Consider the following 20276-nt stretch of genomic DNA (forward strand, 5'->3'; position numbering starts at 1 on the left):
TAACCAAACAGAGAGGGTTCTTCCAGTGCTCAGTTATCTATTTATATTCAAGATACACATATTTTCCTGGGCAAACCTCTCCTCTTATGGTAAATGTTCCAGTTCTCTGGTTTCTGTTGAACTTTCTCCACTTCAGCTCAAGTCCTCAAGATGGCAGCAACGTGTACCTTATAAATTTTCCTGCAGTTCTCTTCAGCTAGAGTCTACAAAAAAAAAAGGTCAATTGTAGTTAGCACAGGTCTGAAGTTTGCCTGCTGCCCTAGTTTTCACCATCTAGGTAACTCCTAGACTTTAAGGTCCCCCTTCCACCTGCTGGTTTCCCCACTGATTGACCCAGTTCAGACACTGCATTTGCAGGACTCACATCAGCATCAAGAGGAACTGTGTCTACCCTCCTGTTCCCATGCAGTACACAAGCAAAGTACCGTATTTGCCGGCGTATAAGACGACTTTTTAGTACCTTAAAATCATCCCCAAAGTCGGGGGTCGTCTTATACGCCGGGTACAGTTTACATGCCCTTACTTGCGGGGCTGGATGTACTCAGTCGCGCGGCTCTTCTTCTCCCTACCTTCTCTGCTTGCAGCACAGAGCCGAACGGAAGTCTTCCCGACGTCAGCGCTGATGTCGGAGGGGAGGGAGGGCTTAAACAAAGCCCTCCCTCCCTCCGACGTCAGCGCTGACGTCGGGAAGACTTCCGTTCGGCTCTGTGCTGCAGGCATGGCAGGTAAGGAGAAGGAGAGTAGCCTCGCGGTTCGAGGGGCGGCCGCCCCGCCCCGGTTGCAGCACAGCCGGCCAGGTTCCCTTACTTTTGTGGCACTTCCCCGACCGACTGATAACAGCCCGGGTCCGACAATCCTCCCTGCCCTGTAGCCGCGAATCTAAATACCTTCTTACAGCAGCTGTAAGAAGGTAATTTAGATTCGCGGTTAAGGGCAGGGAGGTTTGTCGGACCGGGGCTGTTGTCGGTCGGTCGGGGAAGTGCCACAAAAGTAAGGGAACCTGGCCGGCTGTGCTGCACCCGGGGCGGTAGAGAAGGTGTGCGGAAGAAGGGGTCGTCTTATACGGCGAGTATAACACAAAACTCTATTTTTTAACTGAAAGTTGGGGGGGTCGTCTTATACGCCCAGTCGTCCTATACGCCGGCAAATACGGTAATTCTAGAAAGTGGGTGATTATATGCTGATTGCATGCATAAATGATTAGAATCAAAGCATATATATATAAATGCCATACAACCACCTGTGTATTCTGTAAATCACTGTCACTGGCTTTTACAAAGCTGCGGTAGACGTTTTTACTGTGGGCCGGCAAGGTAAATGCTCATTCAAACGCTCATAGAATTCCTATGAACATCGTAGCATTTACCTCGCCAGCTCATGGTAGAAACCTCTACCGTGGCTTTGTAAAAGGGGGCCTGTGTTTCCCGAATCACTCCCCGAGTACCCCTTTACCAGATTTTCAAGACATTCACAATGCATGTGCATGAGATTGATTTGCATACACTGCTTCCATTGTATACCAATCTCTGTCACACATATTCATTGTGGATATCCTGAAAACCTGACCGGCAAGGGGGGTTCTCTAGGGCCAGTGGCGTAGTAAGGGGGGAGGGGCGGTCTGACCTGGGCGCAGTCTTGCCTGGGGCGTGGAACCCCTCCCCCACTCCTCTCCTTGTCACGCACGCGCCCCTTGACTTCCCCTGTCCCTTTTTTTTTACTTCCCCAGCACGAGGTTGCGGCCTACGTTGGCACCGGCGCTTTCTCTGATGTCACTTCCGGGACCCGTGTCTAGGAAGTGACGTCAAAGGGTGAGCTGACACCAACGTGGGCATGCTGCCCATGCTGGAAAAGTTAAAAAGGTACGGGGAATGGGAAGGGGGCATGCGCGTGGCAGGGTGGGTGAGGGGGAAGATAGCAGGGGAGGTTTGCCACCGTCCCGGGCACCTCTCATCCTTACTGCGCCGCTGTCTAGGACCAACTTGGGAAACATATCTTACTGAGTGCATATTTTACAGGTATGCATACACATTGGTTGAGTCTGGGGGAGTCTGGGCAGGACTTAAACACATATCCTTTGAAATATCTTTATTAATTTTATACATTACAGAAATCACCCCTTTCCTCCCCCCCTCCTCCCCCCCCTACACTGTTCTCCCAGGGGAGGTCAGAATGGTTTATATGAATTCATTCAGATACTCAAACATTTTTCCCTACCCTAGTGGGCTCACAATCTGTCTAATGTACCTGGGGCAATGGGGAGATTGGGTGACTTGCCAAGGGTCACAGGGAGCCGTGTGGGTTTTTATATATTCAATTACACTAGTAGTCTATAAGGGAAAATCACCGACTTTATTACAGAGCAGGTACACATGTACTCACTGACCCTGCAAAAGCATCTCCTGTTCTCTAGTGGCCCAGGAATCCAATTTAAATGGGAAGAGAGATGCACAGAAAGGAGGAAATGGACAACCATATGGACAGGCAGCACTTACTCTCCATGCCATGCCCTACTCTGTTTCCTATTCTGAAGGGTAACTGGGAGATAAGCTTGAATAGAGGGGAAATAAAAATAGTAAGAGACGATGAAAGAGGGAAGAGAAAGGGAAACAGATGCTGAAAAAGTCCGAGATGGAGAAGACAGAGGTGGAAATGCAAGTTGGGGTAAAAAGAAGAAAGACAGAAGAAAAGATGGGAGACGCAAGGCGGGAGATAGGCGTTGCGATGAGATCACCAAGGTAAATGGTGGCTTGGAAGGAATAATAGACAGAAAAGGAGAACTGGAAAGCTAGGAGGAAGCTAGAGGCACACAGGATGATGGACAACTAGAAACAATGAGGGAGAACAGCAAAAGAGGACTGTAGGAATAAGATGATGAAAAAGGTGTGAGACAAGAAAGGCATGAAGACAAAGTGATGATGATGGAGGGAAAAGAAAATCAGAGATGACGAGAAAAGGATGGAAAGAAGTTGCATAAAACAGACAGAATGGCTGACAGGAATAGATGGAAAGGAATGAAAAATGAAAAAGTAACATATAGAAAGAAGGGAGAACTAAAAAAAGGAAACAGGGCAGAAAACTATAGCCAGGGAAATAATAGACCGTAAAGATAAAATAATTCATTTTGAGTTGGTCTAGTGTGGCATGGAGGGGCATTTTCGATATGATGTCTAAGTCCAAATTGAGAAGTTTGGTCAAAAACATTGTTTAAAAAAATATATATATTTATTAATTTTCAAAGTGTCAATATACACTCAATTAATACATAAAACACCACTTATATCCAAACAAGTATTAATACAAAGTACATCCCCCCCTCCCTCCCTGGATATGGATAGTTATTAAAGGCTTATTCAATTAATCGGTTTTAACAAATACCACTAATGGACCCCATGTTTCTTTAAATTTTTTATTCTGTCCCAATTTCTCAGAAGTCATTCTTTCATATCTATAATATTGACAAAGAATTTCCCACCAAAAAGTAAAGTTCAATCTGTCCCAGTTCTTCCAATTTCTCGTTATTAACTGCATGGCCACCCCCATCATAATAATAAGAAGTCTGTTTTGTTTTCCATCAATTGGACTCTTAGGTGTCAATAAAGTCCCAAATAAAACAGTATCATAAGAAATTGGGACAGAAGCCTCCAATATCCTGTTAATTTTACCCCATACTGATTTCCAGAAATTGAATATCAAGGGACAGTTAAACAACAAGTGATCCAGTGTCCCTACCTCAAGATGACAGTAACATCTAAAAGAAATGTATGGCTCATAACTATAAACAAACCAGGAAAATGTCAAAATTTCTAGTTCAATTATAGCTTTGAGCTAGATGGTTTTATGTTCAACATTTCCACCTGCAAGAACCATTTAAAAAAAAAAAAAAATCCCCAGAGAATAACAAGCCATAGGGATGTCTATCTGGCAGTATTCCAAGTAAACTGGCCACACGGACATCCCAACAGTGTAAAGGGGCAACCTAGTGGTCAGTGCAGTGGTAGAATTCATATCATGGGATCCAGGTGCAAATCCCACCTAAACCCTTCATATTGTGTGATGAGCCCTCCATGAACAGAGGCAACCTACTGTACCTAAAGGTCCACCACTTATATATTTAGTAGATGAGGTCTTTCTATATTCTAGGAGGACTCACATACAGTATTTGTATTTGCAAATGTGAAAGGTCCTGGTGCTGGACGGCCTCCAGTCCCAATGGGCATGAATCCATTCAGGTTTTCAGGATACGTGTATGAGATAGATTTGCCTTCAAAAGTAGCACCTGTCAATCCTTGCCTAGTTACAGCAAAGATGAAAAGCCAGAGATGCAGAAGGTCAGTTAAAGAGCCTGATTCATGGAGGTGCTTTTCCAAATAATGAACAAAGGGAGGCAAATAAGAGCATAAGAATAGACTTACTGGGTCAGACCAATGGTCCATCAAGCCCAGTAGCCCGTTCTCACAGTGCCAATTCAGGTCTCTAGTATCTGGCCAAAACCCAAAGAGCAGCAACATTCCATGCTACCGATCCAGGACAAGCAGTGGCTTCCCCCATGTCTTTCTCAATAACAGACTATGGACTTTTCCTCCAGGAACTTATCCAAACCTTTCTTAAAACCAGCTACACTGTCCGCTCTTACCACAACCTCTGGCAACGCGTTCCAGAGCTTAACTATTCTCTGAGTGAGTTACTTTATTATAAATACAAATCATAAAATCTCAAAAAACACTACTGTAAAATGTCCACGATGATAAAAATGTCTCCTAAAAATGTTCTGTTTGCCTTACGCGGTGTTTGTCCAAAAACAGAATGAAGGAGCTTTAGTAAATCAAGCCCTGAATGTTAAAAGTAAGTAACGTACGATGTTTGAAATGATTACATTTTTATTGCTTTATTCTTGTTTCATTTACGTATATCACATTAGTAATCAAATATTATTTGTGGCATATATTTACCAAGTGAAGGGGGTGTCACAAGCAGCAAATTTTGCTTTCTTTTCCTCTCCTTAAACTCTCTCCCCCTCTCCTATCTCCCTGAAGTCAACAATCCAAACGAGCTAGCGAACAGTAGAGTCATTGTCCAGACTTTCAACTCACCACTGTCCAGTTATTCAACTCTAAGCACTCAACAACCTCTGCCATCCCATAGCCACCCCTCCCCCTAAACACATGCAGCTCCTGATCCCAAATACAGAAGTTAAAGCAACTAAAAAATCTATAAAAGGAGAACAAACATGGTATACTCCATTCAGGGTGAGGAAGATGGGAAGCTAGAGAAAAAGAGTATTGCTCAATCAGATTTTTTTCTTGTTTGCTTCACACATTCATTTTAATAAAATATTTTTAACAGGCATTAGAACTTCTTAATACATACTTAATTGACTTGTCACATGGTGCTACTAGCCATAATTGCTGTACACATTTTACAAAGCCACGGTAGCAACTGCTCCTGCAGTAATCGCTCCTGCGCCCATAGGGATTTAATGGGTGGCAGAGCGTGTGCCACGCGGCAGTCGCTACTGCAGCTTTGTGAAGGGGGGGGGTGTATAGGTGTCTACCTTCTCTGTTCCTAGTGAGCTTATAATGTAAGTTTTAATTTTTACCTGGGGCAATGGAGGGTTAAGTGACTTGCCCGAGGTCACAGTGGAAATTGAGCCCAGATCACTAGCTTCAAAGTAGAGAATGACATGGGTACAAATATGTCCCCGTCCCCACAGGAACCCAATTTCCCCGTCCCGTCCCCGTGAGTTTTGTTGCTGTGCTTTGTCTCTGCCTCATTCCTGTAAGCTCTGCCTTAACCGCACAAGCCTCGAACACATATGATTTTAAAGTGTTTGAGACTTATGCCGATGAGGACAGAGCTTGCAGAATTGGGGCAGGGACAGGAAAATGAGTTCCTGCGGGAACGGGGAAAAATTTGCCCCCGTGTCAATCTCTACTTGGGAGAACAGTATAGAAAATTGAATTAATAAATAGTGTGAAATGTTTCAGCCTCTGATAACCAGAGCTGGTATTGTGACATCACAATGCCTCATTCCACCAATGCCTAAAAGCCAACTTCATCAGTGATGTCACAATGGCTTGCTTGTCCTTTACTTGGCTCACTTTTACTACATTTTGATTTCTAGAGTGGTGCAGTCAAAGCTTGCTGCACTAACCACTAAGCTAGTCCTCCACTCCATGCTAATTTATGTTAACATGTACTGAGTTATTTAAGACACACTATCAAATTGCTTTAACATCCCTCATACCTGGATACAGTGGCGTAGCAAGGTTGAGAGGCGCCAGGGCGTGGTACCCCTCCCCCACCCTCTTCTCCAACCCCCACCTCAACACACTCCTCCTCCACCCCCTCCTGTCATGCGCGCGCTACTTCCCTTCCCCCACACCTGTGTAACATTCCTGACGCCAGCAGCAACCCCCAAGCTGCTATTGCGCCAGCTTCAGCCCTTCCTCTGATGTCACTTTCTAGGGGCGTGTCCAGGAAGTGATGTCAGAGAAAGATGCCGGCGCAGCAGCAACTTGGGGGATGCAGCTCGTGCTAGGAATGTTTACAAAGTTACAGGGGAAGTGGTGCACACATGTGGGAGTGGGGGGGGAGGAGCAGTGGGGAGAGAAGGATAGGTGCCTGCACCCTCAGCAAGATGGCACCCGGAACGGACCTCCCCCCCATACAGCACTACCTGGATATAGATTTTGTCTCCTCTCACGTTTTTGGGATTAGCATTCCATTTGATCAGTAGTCAAGGTGAACTAGGTGAATTTCCACTTACTAGATCAGAGGGTTTGTATTTATGGGCTACTGTAAGGTCCCAGCTGCAAGCGCCTGCTTAAGGGGCTGCAAACATTAGACTGGTTCCAGTGAGGAGAAGACAGGGCAGAGGCTGGTCTGGACTCCATGGACAAAACTATCCCCCCCCCCCTTTTGTGAAGCTGTGTTAGGGATTTTTATCGCCAACCACGGTGGTAAAAGCTTTTACCACCACGACCAGCGATAAAAAACCCTAATGCGGTTTCATAAAAGCGGGGGAGGGGATGTTACAGTTCAGCTTCTCAACAATGCAAGTTTCTATCAGCAAGAAGTGTTCAGCAATGTAAATAGCAACGCTTTCGTGAGGTCCCTTTTGTCATACTACGTAGAATCTCTGCACAATTTCAGATGACCTAAGTGAGATTTGTCCTTTCAGGACAGCCAGTGTCAAGGCTCTCTCTGTGAATTCCACCAGACGCACTACTAGTATATATGCATTTACGTATAACTGTACACTTCCCCTTCTGTATTCGCGGGGGTTAGGGGCAGAGCCGGCCCGCGAATATGGAAAAACAGCAAATAATATTCGGGCCGATTCTGCCCTTATCCCCGGCTTCCCAAGGCTATTTTTTAGCCCTGTAAGCCCCCCCCCCCCCCCTTAAGTCTTACCTGGTGGTCTAGCGGGTTTTCAGGCAGGAGCGATCTTCCCACGCTCCTGCCCCATGCAGATCACTCACAGGAAATGGCTGCCTTGAGCTCCCATAGTCTCTCGAGCCATTTCCTGTGAGTGATCTGCACGGAACAGGAGTGTGGGAAGATCGCTCCTGCCTGAAAACCCGCTAGACCACCAGGTAATACTTAAGTTTCAAGTTTCAAGTTTCAAGTTTATTCAATCTTTTGATGGATCGCCTATAACAATTTCTAAGCGATGTACATAGTGTAATAATAAGAGATAAGAAACTTAACATAATTAATTATATTAACATAACACAAAATAAAAACATTTAAAACATACTTGAGGGCAAGGGAAAATTAAAAAGTTACAATTTCGGGTTTTGTAAGAAAAAGGGAAAGTACAAAAGGTAGGGTAAAAAAGATAGAACAAAATGGCTTAAGCATACTTCATTAACAATAGTACCAGATCATAAGTAATTTAAAGGAACTATTAAAAGTCAAAGGCATCTTTAAATAAATATGTTTTTAAAAGTTTTTTAAATGTTGTAATATTTTTTTCAATTCTAATAAATTGAGGGAGCTTATTCCACCTTTGTGGTCCGGCGACAGAAAAATATCTGCTCTTCTGGTGCCTATGATTTTTAAAGATGGAACAGTTAGTAGGCATTGATCAGTAGAGCGAAGAGATCGATGAGGTTTATATGGAATTAGAGTTTTAGAGATAAATTGAGGTTCATTGGATGTTAGAGTTTTGAAAATTAGGAGCATTAGTTTAAAACAGATCCTATGATTTACTGGTAACCAGTGTGCGTCTATTAGCAATGGAGATACGTGGTCAAATTTTTTTGAATTATAAATTAATTTTACTGCTGTATTTTGAAGGAGGGGGGGGGGGGGGCTTTGGTCAAAAATCGCGAATGACCGAATCCGTAGATACGGAATTCGTGAATACAGAAGGGAAAGTGTAGTCAATTATGCAGTGCTTAGTAGAACTGCCTTTCGCATTTCATCTCAGTGGACATGATAGTGAATTTGGTAAGAGTGACGAGTTTTCCATTAGAGTAGGTGCCTGCTTATTGGGGGGGGTCTTGTCGTGTAGCTTTAAGGGGACAGGTCCAAAACCAAAGAGAATAAGAACATAAGAAACGCCTTCTCCGGATCAGACCCAGGTCCATCTAGTCCAGTGATCCGCACACGCGGAGGCCCTTTAGGTACTCCTTTATGGAGACCCGGATTTCCCGTATCCCTCAATATGATTAGCATGAAGGTATGCATCCAACTTACGTTTGAAACCCAGAACAGTAGTCTCCATCACAACCTCCTCTGGGAGAGCATTCCAAGCGCCCACCAGTCGCTGTACAAAACAGAACTTCCCGACATTAGTCACCTGGAAGAAAGAGGTGGTGTCAATTGATCACAGTTCATCTTTGGAAAGGGGACTCCCTCCTTCAACCCAATGCCTCAGATCCTAAAGAGACTCTTATTATGCCATTCACACAACTTCAGAGTGTCTCTCCATGCCTGCACTTACTCTCCAGTGCTTAGGGGCGCATCAGAAAAGAGCTGACCTACCCAAAAAATTTGACCTGTCTATTGTTTCAAGATGAACTAGCACAAAAGTTCAAAAGTAATATGTTTAAGAGAAGACTCCTTTCCCGTGGTGAGCTTGATGAGATTAAGATGTTTCCTGGTGTGACACACTTGCCTTCACAAAGTTACTCATCTTAGTTCTCATATGGTCTAAAGCAGGGGTGCCCACACTTTTTGGGCTTGCGAGCTACTTTTAAAATGACCAAGTCAAAATGATCTACCAACAATAAAATTTAAAAAAAACACAACGCACACTGTACGCATAGAAAATGTTAATTACCATTCCTATTCCAGGGTTTTTCAAAGAGGTCAAAGCAGATGACTCTATGCACTATCACCTCAGTAACAACCATACAAAAATAGACAAATACCCCCTCCCTTTTTACTAAACCACGATAGCAGTTTTTAGAGCGCAGGGAGCTGTGCTGAATGCCCAGCGCTGCTCTCGACGCTCATAGGCTCCCTGCGCTAAAAAACTCTATTGCGGTTTAGTAAAAGGGGACCTTAGTGTAAAATATAGACAGCAGATATAAATTGAGACACATTTCGATCACTAAATTTAAAATAAAATCATTTTTCCTACCTTGTCTGGTGATTTCATGAGTCTCTGGTTGCACTTTCTTCTTCTGACTGTGCATCCAGTCTTTCTTCCCTTCTTTCAGCCTGTATGCTTCCTCTCCTCCACACCTCATTCCCTCCCCCAACTTTTCCTTCCTCTCCCCTGCCCTTTCTTTCTCTCTGCCTCCCTTTCCTTTTTTTCTGTTTCTCTTCTTTCCTTCTGTCTCCCTGCCTGCCCTTTTTCTTTCTTTCTTTCTCCCTGCCCTCCCCCAAGACACTGCCACTGCCATCGGGGACCAGGACCCAAACCGCCACCAATAACAGGCCCGAAAGCCGACGCCAATAACACGCCCAAAAGCCGACGCCGCCCCAACCTCTCCCTGCTTCGGCCGACCAGCATCGCGAGGAACTGTTGGGGGAAATGCTGCCGGGTCCTGCCTTCGCGGAAACAGAAAGTAGGCAGGACCCGGCAGCAAGAAGAGGAAATGCTTCATTTACTTGTCTCCCGCCTTAGCCCGTAGCGAACGCTTGCTTCAGGGCTCTCAACATGTGCGTGTCGGCTTCCCTTCTCTCCCCCCCCCCCCCCGGACATAACTTCCGGTTTCGGAGGGAAGAGAAGGTAAGCCGGAACGCACACGTTAGAGCCACGGAGCATAAGTTCGCTACGGGCTGAAATCTCCAGGCCGGTTTTTTGGGTATTTTTTAAAAATGTTCAGCAGCGGCAGATGACAGCTGGGTGGACCACCCAGCTAAAAGGCCCTAGGGAGAATACTGGAGAGGAAGGCTGATCGGCCCGTAGATCAGGACGGCAACACGAGTGCGATCGACTCGAGTTGCCTTCCTGAGCTACTGGTCGATCGCGATCGACGCGTTGGGCACCCCTGGTCTAAAGGGACTTATCCCATAATTGTCCCCCTAAATGTGTGCTGCTTCCTAAAATGAGTGAAGAACATATAGGGCTCCTTTCACGAAAGTGCGCTAGTGTTTTTAGCGTGTGCTAGCCGAAAAACTACCGCCTGCTCAAGAGGAGGCGGTAGCGGCTAGCGTGCGGGGCATTTTAGCGCGCGCTATTCCGTGCGTTAAGGCCCTAATGCGCCTTCGTAAAAGGAACCCATAATTCATATGTATTAGGAATGTACTGAATATTCATATTCAATTTGTTTTGACCCCCGACTTGCGTCCCCAATGCCTCATTTGTATTCAGCCGAATGGTGATGTAAATTCAAATACGAATAATTCAGTGCTCTACTGTGCTAAGTCCTACTGAAATAAACACTTGATCTCTGATTTCAGGTTGCTTCTTTTATTATTTACTAGTTTTTTAGCCCGTTACATTAACGGGTGCTAGCAGCCCTTCTCCCTTATTTTTACCTCCTCCCTGTCCAGCAACACCTCCCCCCCCCCTTTCCCTGCTCCCCCCATATAGCAGTAGCCCTTCTCCTTTTATCTCCCCCTGTCCAGCAGCACCCTTCCCATTCCCTCCTCCCCCTGTCCAGCAGTAGCTCTTCTCCTTTATGTCCTGCTCCCCCCCCTGTCCAGCAATAGCCCCAGGAAAACAGTGAGGTTCACAGGACTAAAGCTTTTACTCCAATCCTCTTGATGCCTGACATCCAAGTAGGGGAAATCCACTCTCCCCACCTCCTTGCTCCTGCTGCACTTCCTCCTCGGCTATACACACGCACACACACACTTACATACAGCTCTCCGGCTCCTCACGCCCCTCCTCCACCTTCCGCTTCTTCGGCAGGGGTCAACGTTTTCTTTATTTTGTTTTCTTTTCTTTTCACGTGTCCCTCCATCACGGAAAAACAGCACTACCGGCCAACTTAGTCCCTTGCCGCCCCCTTCCCGCGGTCCCAACAAACGTCCTTTCTCCAGCAGGGGCCACAGCACTCTAAACACGCTGCTTCGCGACCTGCTACTGCCTTGATTTGCTCTGCCCGTGTCGGGCAGAGCAAATCAGGGCAGTAGCAGGCCGCCAAGCAGCGTGTTTAGAGTGCTGCGGCCCCTGCTGGAGTAAGGACGTTTGTTGGGACCGCGGGGCGGGAAGAGAAGAGGAACGGCGGCAAGGAGCCGAAGGGAGGGTCGGATGGGAGGCTGAACAGGGGTTCGGGTGTGCCGGGGAGAGGAATGAAGACGACGCCAACGACCGGAGAGAGAGAGAGCCGCTGCAGCGTCTCTGAAATTGAAAAAAACTTCGGTCTTTACTTTTTTTTTTGTTGAAAGACGCGGCGGTGGCTCCTCTCATGATCTGACGCAGGCGGGGATCGTGAGAGTAGCCACCGCCGCGTCTTTCAAAGAATCGTAAGCCGCGCATGCGCACTTCCTATGTGTCGCTACAGCTCACGGAAAAGCGGCGCACACTTGGGAACTGTGCATGTGCGGCTTACCATTTTATTATATTAGATTAGGTTAAAGCCCAATGCCTATTACTTATATTCAGTATTCATTTTCAGTCAAATATTTGTATTTGGTCAAATAGTAAAACATTCTATTCAGTACAGCTCTAGAAGCATATAACATACCCATGTGTTTACACAGACTGCCCCCCCTTATAGAATCATCCCCTAATTGCTCCCATGTTAACTTTTTACAGGAAATTCACGCTAACATGAATAATAGCACATAACCTGAAAAAAAATATTTTAAAATGCCTTAAATTGTTCTGCGTTGAATTTATGCATTAAAAAGCATTAAGCTCACATTCTAACGACCTTTTGTAAAAGGGCTCCATATACTTGTATAAAGTGGTATAGTGCCCTCTAACTTAGCATGCCCTGCCCTGCTCCTGCTGTCAGTAATCAGAGCATTCCTTAAAGTAATCCTACCACGTAGAAACAAATGAACATTATCTGAAGACCAAAGAGGGATAGACCAAGAAATAGGGCAACAACATCCCAAATGTTCGGGGCAGCTTTGAAAAGATCATAAGAACATAAGAGTTGCCATACTAGGACAGACTGAAGGTCCATCAAGCCCAGAATCCTATTAGCCAATCTAGGTCACAAGTACCTGGCAAGATCCCAAAAGAGTAAAACAGATTTTATGCTGTCCATCCTAAAAATAAAAATGGTTTACTGGCTCATGGATTTTTCTTTTAGGAAATTATCCAAACCTTTTTTTTAAACCCTTGTAAACTAACTGCTTTCACCACATTCTCTGGCAATGAATTCCAGAGTTTAATTACATGTTGAATTAAAATCTTTGTCAATAATCTCCTCTTTTTCAGAGCTGGAATAACAAGCACATAGAAACCAACACAGCTCTTTGGCAAATTTCCAAACCTGGTATTTGCTTTCATTTTTAGTGTCTACACGTGCTTTAGATCAGGGCTGCCTAAGTCCAGTCCTCGAGATCTACTGGCAGGCCAGGTTTTCAGGATATCCACAATGAACATGCACGAGAGAGATTTGCATATCAAGAAGGCAGTGCAGGCAAATCTCTCTCATGCATATTCATTGTGGATATCCTGAAAACCTGGCCTGCCAGTAGATCTCGAGGACCAGACTTGGGCAGCCCTGATGTACGAGATGGATTTGCATGCACTGCCTCCTTGAGATGCAAATCTATCTCATGCATATTTATTGTGGATATCCTGAAAACCTGATCTGGCTCCAGCTCTCGAGGACCGGAATTGCCTGCCCCTGCTCTAGGCCAGTGGTTCTCAACCCTGTCCTGGAGAACCACTAGGCCAATCAGGTTTTCAGGCTAGCCCTAATGAATATACCTAAGAGAGATTTGCATCTAATCTGCTCCATGCATATTCATTAGGGCACAGGTGTCAAAGTCGGTCCTCGAGGGCCGGAATCCAGTCGGGTTTTCAGGATTTCCCCAATGAATATGCATGAGATCTATGTGCATGCACTGCTTTCAATGCATATTCATTGGGGAAATCCTGAAAACCCGACTGGATTACGGCCCTCGAGGAGGGACTTTGACATCCCTGCATTAGGGCTATCCTCTCACCCCGATTGGCCTGGTGGTCCTCCAGGACAGGGTTGGGAACCACTGCTCTAGACCAAGTCCATCCTGTTTATATCTTTTTGAAGGTGAAGTCTACAGAATTGTACACAATATTCTAAATGAGATCGCAGCAGAGTCTTAAACAGAGACATCATTATCTCCTTTTTCCTACCGGTCATTCTTCTCCCTATGCACACAAGTATCCTTCTAGCTTTTGCTGTTACTTTTTCTACCTATTTGGCCACCTTAAGATCATCACATATGACCATACCTAAGCCCTGCTTCTCTTTCGTGCACAAAAGTTCTTCACCCCCTAACCTTGGGTTTTTGTAGCCCAAATGCATGATGACCCTACATTTCTTAGCACTAAATTTTAGCTGCCAAATTCCAGACCATTCTTCAAGGTTCACTAGGTCCTTCCTCATGTTATCCACACCATCAGGGGTGTCTATCCTATTGCAGATTTGGGTATCATTCACAAAGAGGCAAATCTTACCAGATAGCCCTTCAGTTATATCATTTACAAAAATGTTAAAAAACACATACCCAAGAACCGAACCTTGCAACAAACCACTAGTAGCATCCCTTTCCTCAGAATGAGCTCCATTTGCTACTAACCTCTGTTGCCTTCCACTCAACCAAGTCCTAACCCAGTCTATCACTTATTAGATACCCGTGTGGAACAGTGTCAAAGGCTTTGCTAAAATCTAAATACACCACATTTAGCACTCTCCTTCCATCCAACTCTTTGGTCACCCAGTCAAAGAAATTGATCAGATTTGTCTGACAAGACCTGCCTCCAGTGACCTGTAATCCATTGGATTCCAGAAATTTCACTATTCTCTGTTTTAAAAGTGTTTCCATTAATTTATTTACCACAGAAGTCAGACTTACTGGCCTGTGGATCCCTTCTTCTTCCTTACTTCCACTTTAGGGGAAAGGGATCACACTTGCCTTTTTCCAATCCTCTAGTACCATTCCCAGCTCTAAGAAACATTGAAGATGTCAGCCAGTGGAGCTGCCAGGATTTCAGTAAGCTCCTTCAGTATCCTCAGATGTATATCATCTGGCTCCATCACCTGTAGTTTAGCTAGCTCCTCACGAACACGGTATTCCGAAATTCATCCAGGGTCTACCACTTCTCCATTTCAATTTGCATTGGTCTTCTGCAGTCCTGCTCCCAGTACTTTAGCTGTGAATACAGAAGAGAAATATATGTTAAGAAATTCAGCTTTATCAGCTTCTACATATTCATTACATTACATTAGTGACTTCTATTCCGCCTGTACCTTGCAATTCTAGGCGGATTACAAAAGAGTTAACTGGACATTTCCAGTATAGTTACAATTTTTTCGGGTTACAGTGAGATAAGAATGCTGGATATTTCTAAGAGATATTGCGAATTAGATAACAAATAAGTATTGAACATTTCTAGGCATAACAAGGATAAAAAGTAAGAAAGCTGTACATTTCCAGGAGCTTTACATTTTAGGGAACTGTATTCTTGGTTGATATTTAGAAAAGGAAAAAGTTACCAGAGAAGTGGAGGCTTTGAGAAGGGAATTTACCGGGGAGGTGAGGGAGGGGGTGGGAGTTAAGGTGTCTGAACATATTTCTTGAATAGCAGGGTTTTGATCTCTCTTCGAAATGTTTTGAGGTCGCTCGTTGTTGTCAGCAGGTTGGAAATGGAGTGGTCGAGTTTTGCTGCTTGCGTCGCAAGTAGGTTGTCAAGCATCTTCTTGCGCTGAGTACCTTTGAGTGGAGGGTAGGTAAATGGGGTCCGAGTTCTTCTTTGTCTAGTAGTGAGGATCTGATTTAGGCGGTTGTATAGGTAGGAAGGGGCAGAGCCATTTAATGCTTTGAATAGTAGGCAGTAAAGTTTGAATTGAATTCGTGCTTGCATTGGTAACCAGTGTGAGTCTAGGTAAGCAGTGGTGATGTGGTCATATTTTCTTAGTGAGTAGATCCTCAATTAAGTTCAAGAAGTGGAAATTGAGGGTATACTCCAAATCCTCCTTTGGACCAATTTACTTGAGCAATGGCTTCAGAACAATCTTTGATAAAATCAGGGACCTCATGCTCTCTGTCGCAGTTGGTGATAAATTTGAATCCGAGTAAATGATGTTTCAAGTTTCAAGTTTTATTACTGCTTGATAAATTGCTTATTAAATATCTAAGCGATGTACAATTCAAGTAAAATAGAAATACAAATACACTGACTTTAAATAAAAAAACATACTGGGTTAACATACATGAACCGTGAGGGTTAAGGGGGAAAGTTACAATATATTTGTAGAAGAAAATATACATTAAAGGGAAAAATAACTCAAGGAAGGGAGGAAAAAAAAAAAAAAAAGTTGTGGGATGTAAAGCCTAGGGTCAAAAAAATTATAAGTCTGGGAGTCATATATTAAAAGCATCCTTGAAAAAAATAAGTTTTTAAAGCTCTTTTAAAAGAAATGAGGTCCTTTTTGTCTCTAATGTACTGGGGCATAGAGTTCCATAAGGTAGGGGCAATAATTGAAAACATGTCTTGTCTTCTAGTTCCAATTATTTTTAAAGATGGAACTGTTAATAGATTGTTTGAAGCAGATCGGAGGGTCCGTGAAACGTTGTATGGAATGAGCATTCTAGTGATGAACTGGGGTTCATTATAGATCATAGATTTAAAAACTAGCAGTAATATTTTGAACGAAATTCGATGAGCAATAGGAAGCCAATGGGAGTCTATCAGCAGAGTCTATGATGCAATATGTAAGGCTTTCCCGATTTAAATCTTGGATGCACATTCACTTTTCACTTTTCGGGTCTTCAATCTCATGGTTTTGGAAGGTTCATATGCAGATAGGTTAGAAAGGCTGGGGCTCTTCTCCCTGGAAAAGCGGAGACTCAGAGGAGACATGATAGTGACTTTCAAGATCATGAGAGGTATCGAGAAGGTAGACAGAGATAGATTCTTCAGACTAATGGGGCCCACAAGTACAAGGGGGCACTCGGAGAAGCTGAAAGGGGACAGGTTTAGAACCAATGCTAGGAAGTTCTTTTTCACTCAGAGGGTAGTGGACACATGGAACGCACTGCCGGAGGCTGTGATAGGACAGAGTACACTCCAGGGTTTTAAAGAAGGATTAGATAAATTCCTGAAAGATAGGGGGATTGAGGGATACAGATAGAGGTAGAGATGGGATATAGAGAGAGTTTAGATAGAGACCAAGGGGGATTTAAGGGTTCAGACAATGATCACCGTACAGGTCATGGGCCTGATGGGCCACCGTGGGTGCGGACTGCTGGGCGCGATGGACCTCTGGTCTGACTCAGCAGAGGCAACTTCTTATGTTCTTCTGTTTCTCTGGGTTTGGGCATATAGAAGTACTCTGGCAAGACCTTCAATATTTTTAGACTTTCTCTCTCTCTCAAATGCTTTATTATTCACGGAAAAATCAGCCTCTGAGATTCTTATTGTTCCATTTAAAGGAATACAAATGGAAACAGTTTCCCAAAGCAATTCTTTCAAGGTGATGACCTTGGGAGACTGGATTTTTGAAATCCAGGCTGTGACTATTTCATTGCTTAATGATATTTGATCCTGAAACCTTAATTTTTCTAGGCCCCCCTTGTGATTCATTTATTCAATTTTCTATACCGTTCTCCCAGGGGAGCTCAGAACAGTTTACATGTGTTTATTCGGTTACTCAAGCATTTTTCCCTGTCTGTCCTGGGGGGCTCACAATCTATCTAATGTACCTGAGGCAATGAAGGGATTAAGTGACTTGGTCACAAGGAGCAGCGTGGGTTTGAACCCACAATCCCAGGGTGCCGAGGCTGAAGCTTTAACCACTGCGCCACACAGAAATATTCAAAAAGTATCTTTGGTGCTCTTCCAATGTCAATAGAGACACGCCCTCCAAATCTAAGAGGGTTTTTTTTTTTTTGCCTCAGATTCGAAGGGTAATTACTGTATGATTCTTTTGGACTGCAGCCAGGTGTCAGTGACATCAGTAGAACCTGATATTGTTCTGCCATTGTGTTACCTTTGCATTAGATCCCAGCCTTAATCAGAAGAAAGAACCTTTTATGATTTACAAAATCTATAACTTCCCTGTAAAGCCAATTGATCATCCCCTTTTATTATGCCGCAGTAGAGGTTTCTATGGTAGCACAAGCGCTAAATGCGCCGACGCTGCACCAACGCTCGTAGAATTCTTATCAGCATCAGAGTATTTAGCGCCCTGGGCCGCAGTAGAAAACTTTACCGTGGCTTAGTAAAAGAGTAAAAGTCAGCCTACGGGGTCCTTCAAGGACCTTAGAATGAGGAACACATTAGCAAAGTAACAAAATGAACTATAAATGTGCTCAAGCTCTCTTGGAGAAACACTAGTGGCCTGAACCAAAATTTACAAACAGCTGAAGCAGATGTGAAGAAACCGGAGAGAAAGAGAGGTCTTTATGAGCGGCTTGAATGGTGGTGGATCAAACCGAGGCAGCCTTGGAGCCCCGATGATCCGGCAGCGCAATTAAGGGCTCCTTTTACAAAGGTGCGCTAGCATTTTTAGCGCACGCACCGGATTAGCGCAAAGAGGAGGTGGTAGCGGCTAGCTTGCGGGGCATTTTAGTGCACGCTATTCCGCGCGTTAAGGAGTCCTAAGTCTTTCTGATTTTTGCTTTCATTTTTTCAGGCATTGCTGAATTTTTTTAACTTTGTTTGTGGTGGGGGGGAACCGTAGCCCTGATGTTAAATACCAAAATTTTCTTTACAAAGAAACCTAATAATTATAATCAATCAAGTTTTGGGAAGAAAAGACTGTAATTTATGAATGTGTTCTGATTTTGAAACCATATTGAGTGGAGTTTTTATTAGACCCATGAAGTACAACTGAGGTCTTTTTCTCCCGCTGCCGGGGGGTTTGTTGGTTGGCGGTGGGAGAGATTGGGCATCTCTCCCACTGTTGTTGGGGTTTTTTTTTTTGGGGGGGGTGCATTTATTCTGCGCATGTGCTCATCGCTATTACCAGCGATGGGCACATGCAAATTTAGCGAATCTTCGCTACTCTCTGTCAACCTCATGGGCATAAACTTTTTGGGAGAATGACTCACTTTTTTTAAAAATCGCTACTATAACAGCTGCAGATGATATTTTATTGGTGACTTTTTGTGACCCTCTTGCCCTCAATCTTTCTGTTTTGCAGGCCTGTTTGACTGCAGTTGCTTGGTTGCCACAACATAAACTGGTCTTGAACCTGACAAAGACGAGAGCATGCTGGTTATCAGGTCACTTTCCATGTCCAATAGTAGTTCCTGAAATTATGAGAGGATAGGTACAGCTTTGTGTTAGCTTTCACTATTTGGGGGTCCTATTAGACTCTGTATTAGAGAATGACACGGTGGATGTTACCCGTGGCTAGCTGCGAGTAGCCGCTGGTAACCCGCCAAAACGGTGGAGGGGTGAAAGGTGCTCACCGCAGGTACGGGGACAAGGCCATCCACCACCCCGTGGAGCGGTGAATGGCCTTGTCCCCGCAATTAAGGGAGGGAACGCGCGCAGTCACTGATCGCACGCAGCCCCCCTCCCTCCTTCCTACCTACCCACCCGAATCTATCTGTCTCCCTCCCTCCCCCTTACCTTCGCAGCGTGTTTTAAGGTTTCAGACTTGTTGAAAGCCGCCGGAGCGTACGCACAGAAGCGTGTGTATGTGGGTAGAAGCTTCTCCTCTGACGCAACTTCCATTTGTGTCAGAGGAGAAGCTTCCGCCCACACACGCACACGACTGCACAAACATTCCGGCGGCTTTTAAGAAGTCTGAAACCTTAAAACGCGCCAAGAAGGTAAAGGGGAGGGAGGGAGATGCACGGACCGTGCGAGGGGTGCCTAAGGGCAATGAGGTGGTGAGAGGGAAGGGTGAAAACTATGGGGACTGAGCGGTGAAGGGGATGGGGACGGGGCGGTGAAGGGAACGGCGGGGACGGGGCAGTGAAAGGGATGGTAGTCCGGTGACGAGCAGTGACGGGGACAGATTTTTTTACCCATGTCATTCTCTACTCTGTATTATGTTTTGAGGCACAAATTTATTGAGTGGTAAGTAGCAGATTTTATATACTGCAGCTATTACTAAGCAGTATTCAATAAACAGCATGCACCTCAGAGCTCCATTTAGAGAATAGCAGTCTGTGCAGATTTTTTCAGTGCCCAAATCTGGGCATCATTTACTGAACCTAGTCCTATGTATGTATGGTGTGCGTGTGTATGTGAATGAAGAAATGACAATTGGGCCTTTTTACTAAGCTGCAGCAAACTCAAGGCTGAGTGCGTGCAATCATAGGAATTTCCAGTGCACCAAGACCAGATTTATCCGGTAATACGTTAAGGATTTGTTCTATTTATTTTTGCAGGCCCCACACTAATTTTCCCATTAGTGTAAGTGACTTGCAAAAAAAAAAATATTGCAGGAGTATTTACCTATTTATCAACTCCTCTTTAGGAGGCACTAAGGTCCTGATTCTATAAATGGTGCCTACCAGTATGCATCAAAATGAGGACGCCTCCCAATTTAAGCGCTAATAATTTTTTTTTTTCATTGGTTAATTGGCACCAATAATTGAAAGCACCATTACAGGCTGATTTAAAAAACAGTTTTAAAATTTTAATTAGCCGGAAGGTGTCTACACCAAGGCGCCTACACGGAAAGTAGGCATAATTAGGGGCAGAGTTTGGGTATGGGTACAGTTAGGCCAGGGGTGTCCAATGTCGG

This window comes from Geotrypetes seraphini, chromosome 9 (assembly GCF_902459505.1).
Source record: "Geotrypetes seraphini chromosome 9, aGeoSer1.1, whole genome shotgun sequence".
NCBI lineage: Eukaryota > Metazoa > Chordata > Amphibia > Gymnophiona > Dermophiidae > Geotrypetes > Geotrypetes seraphini.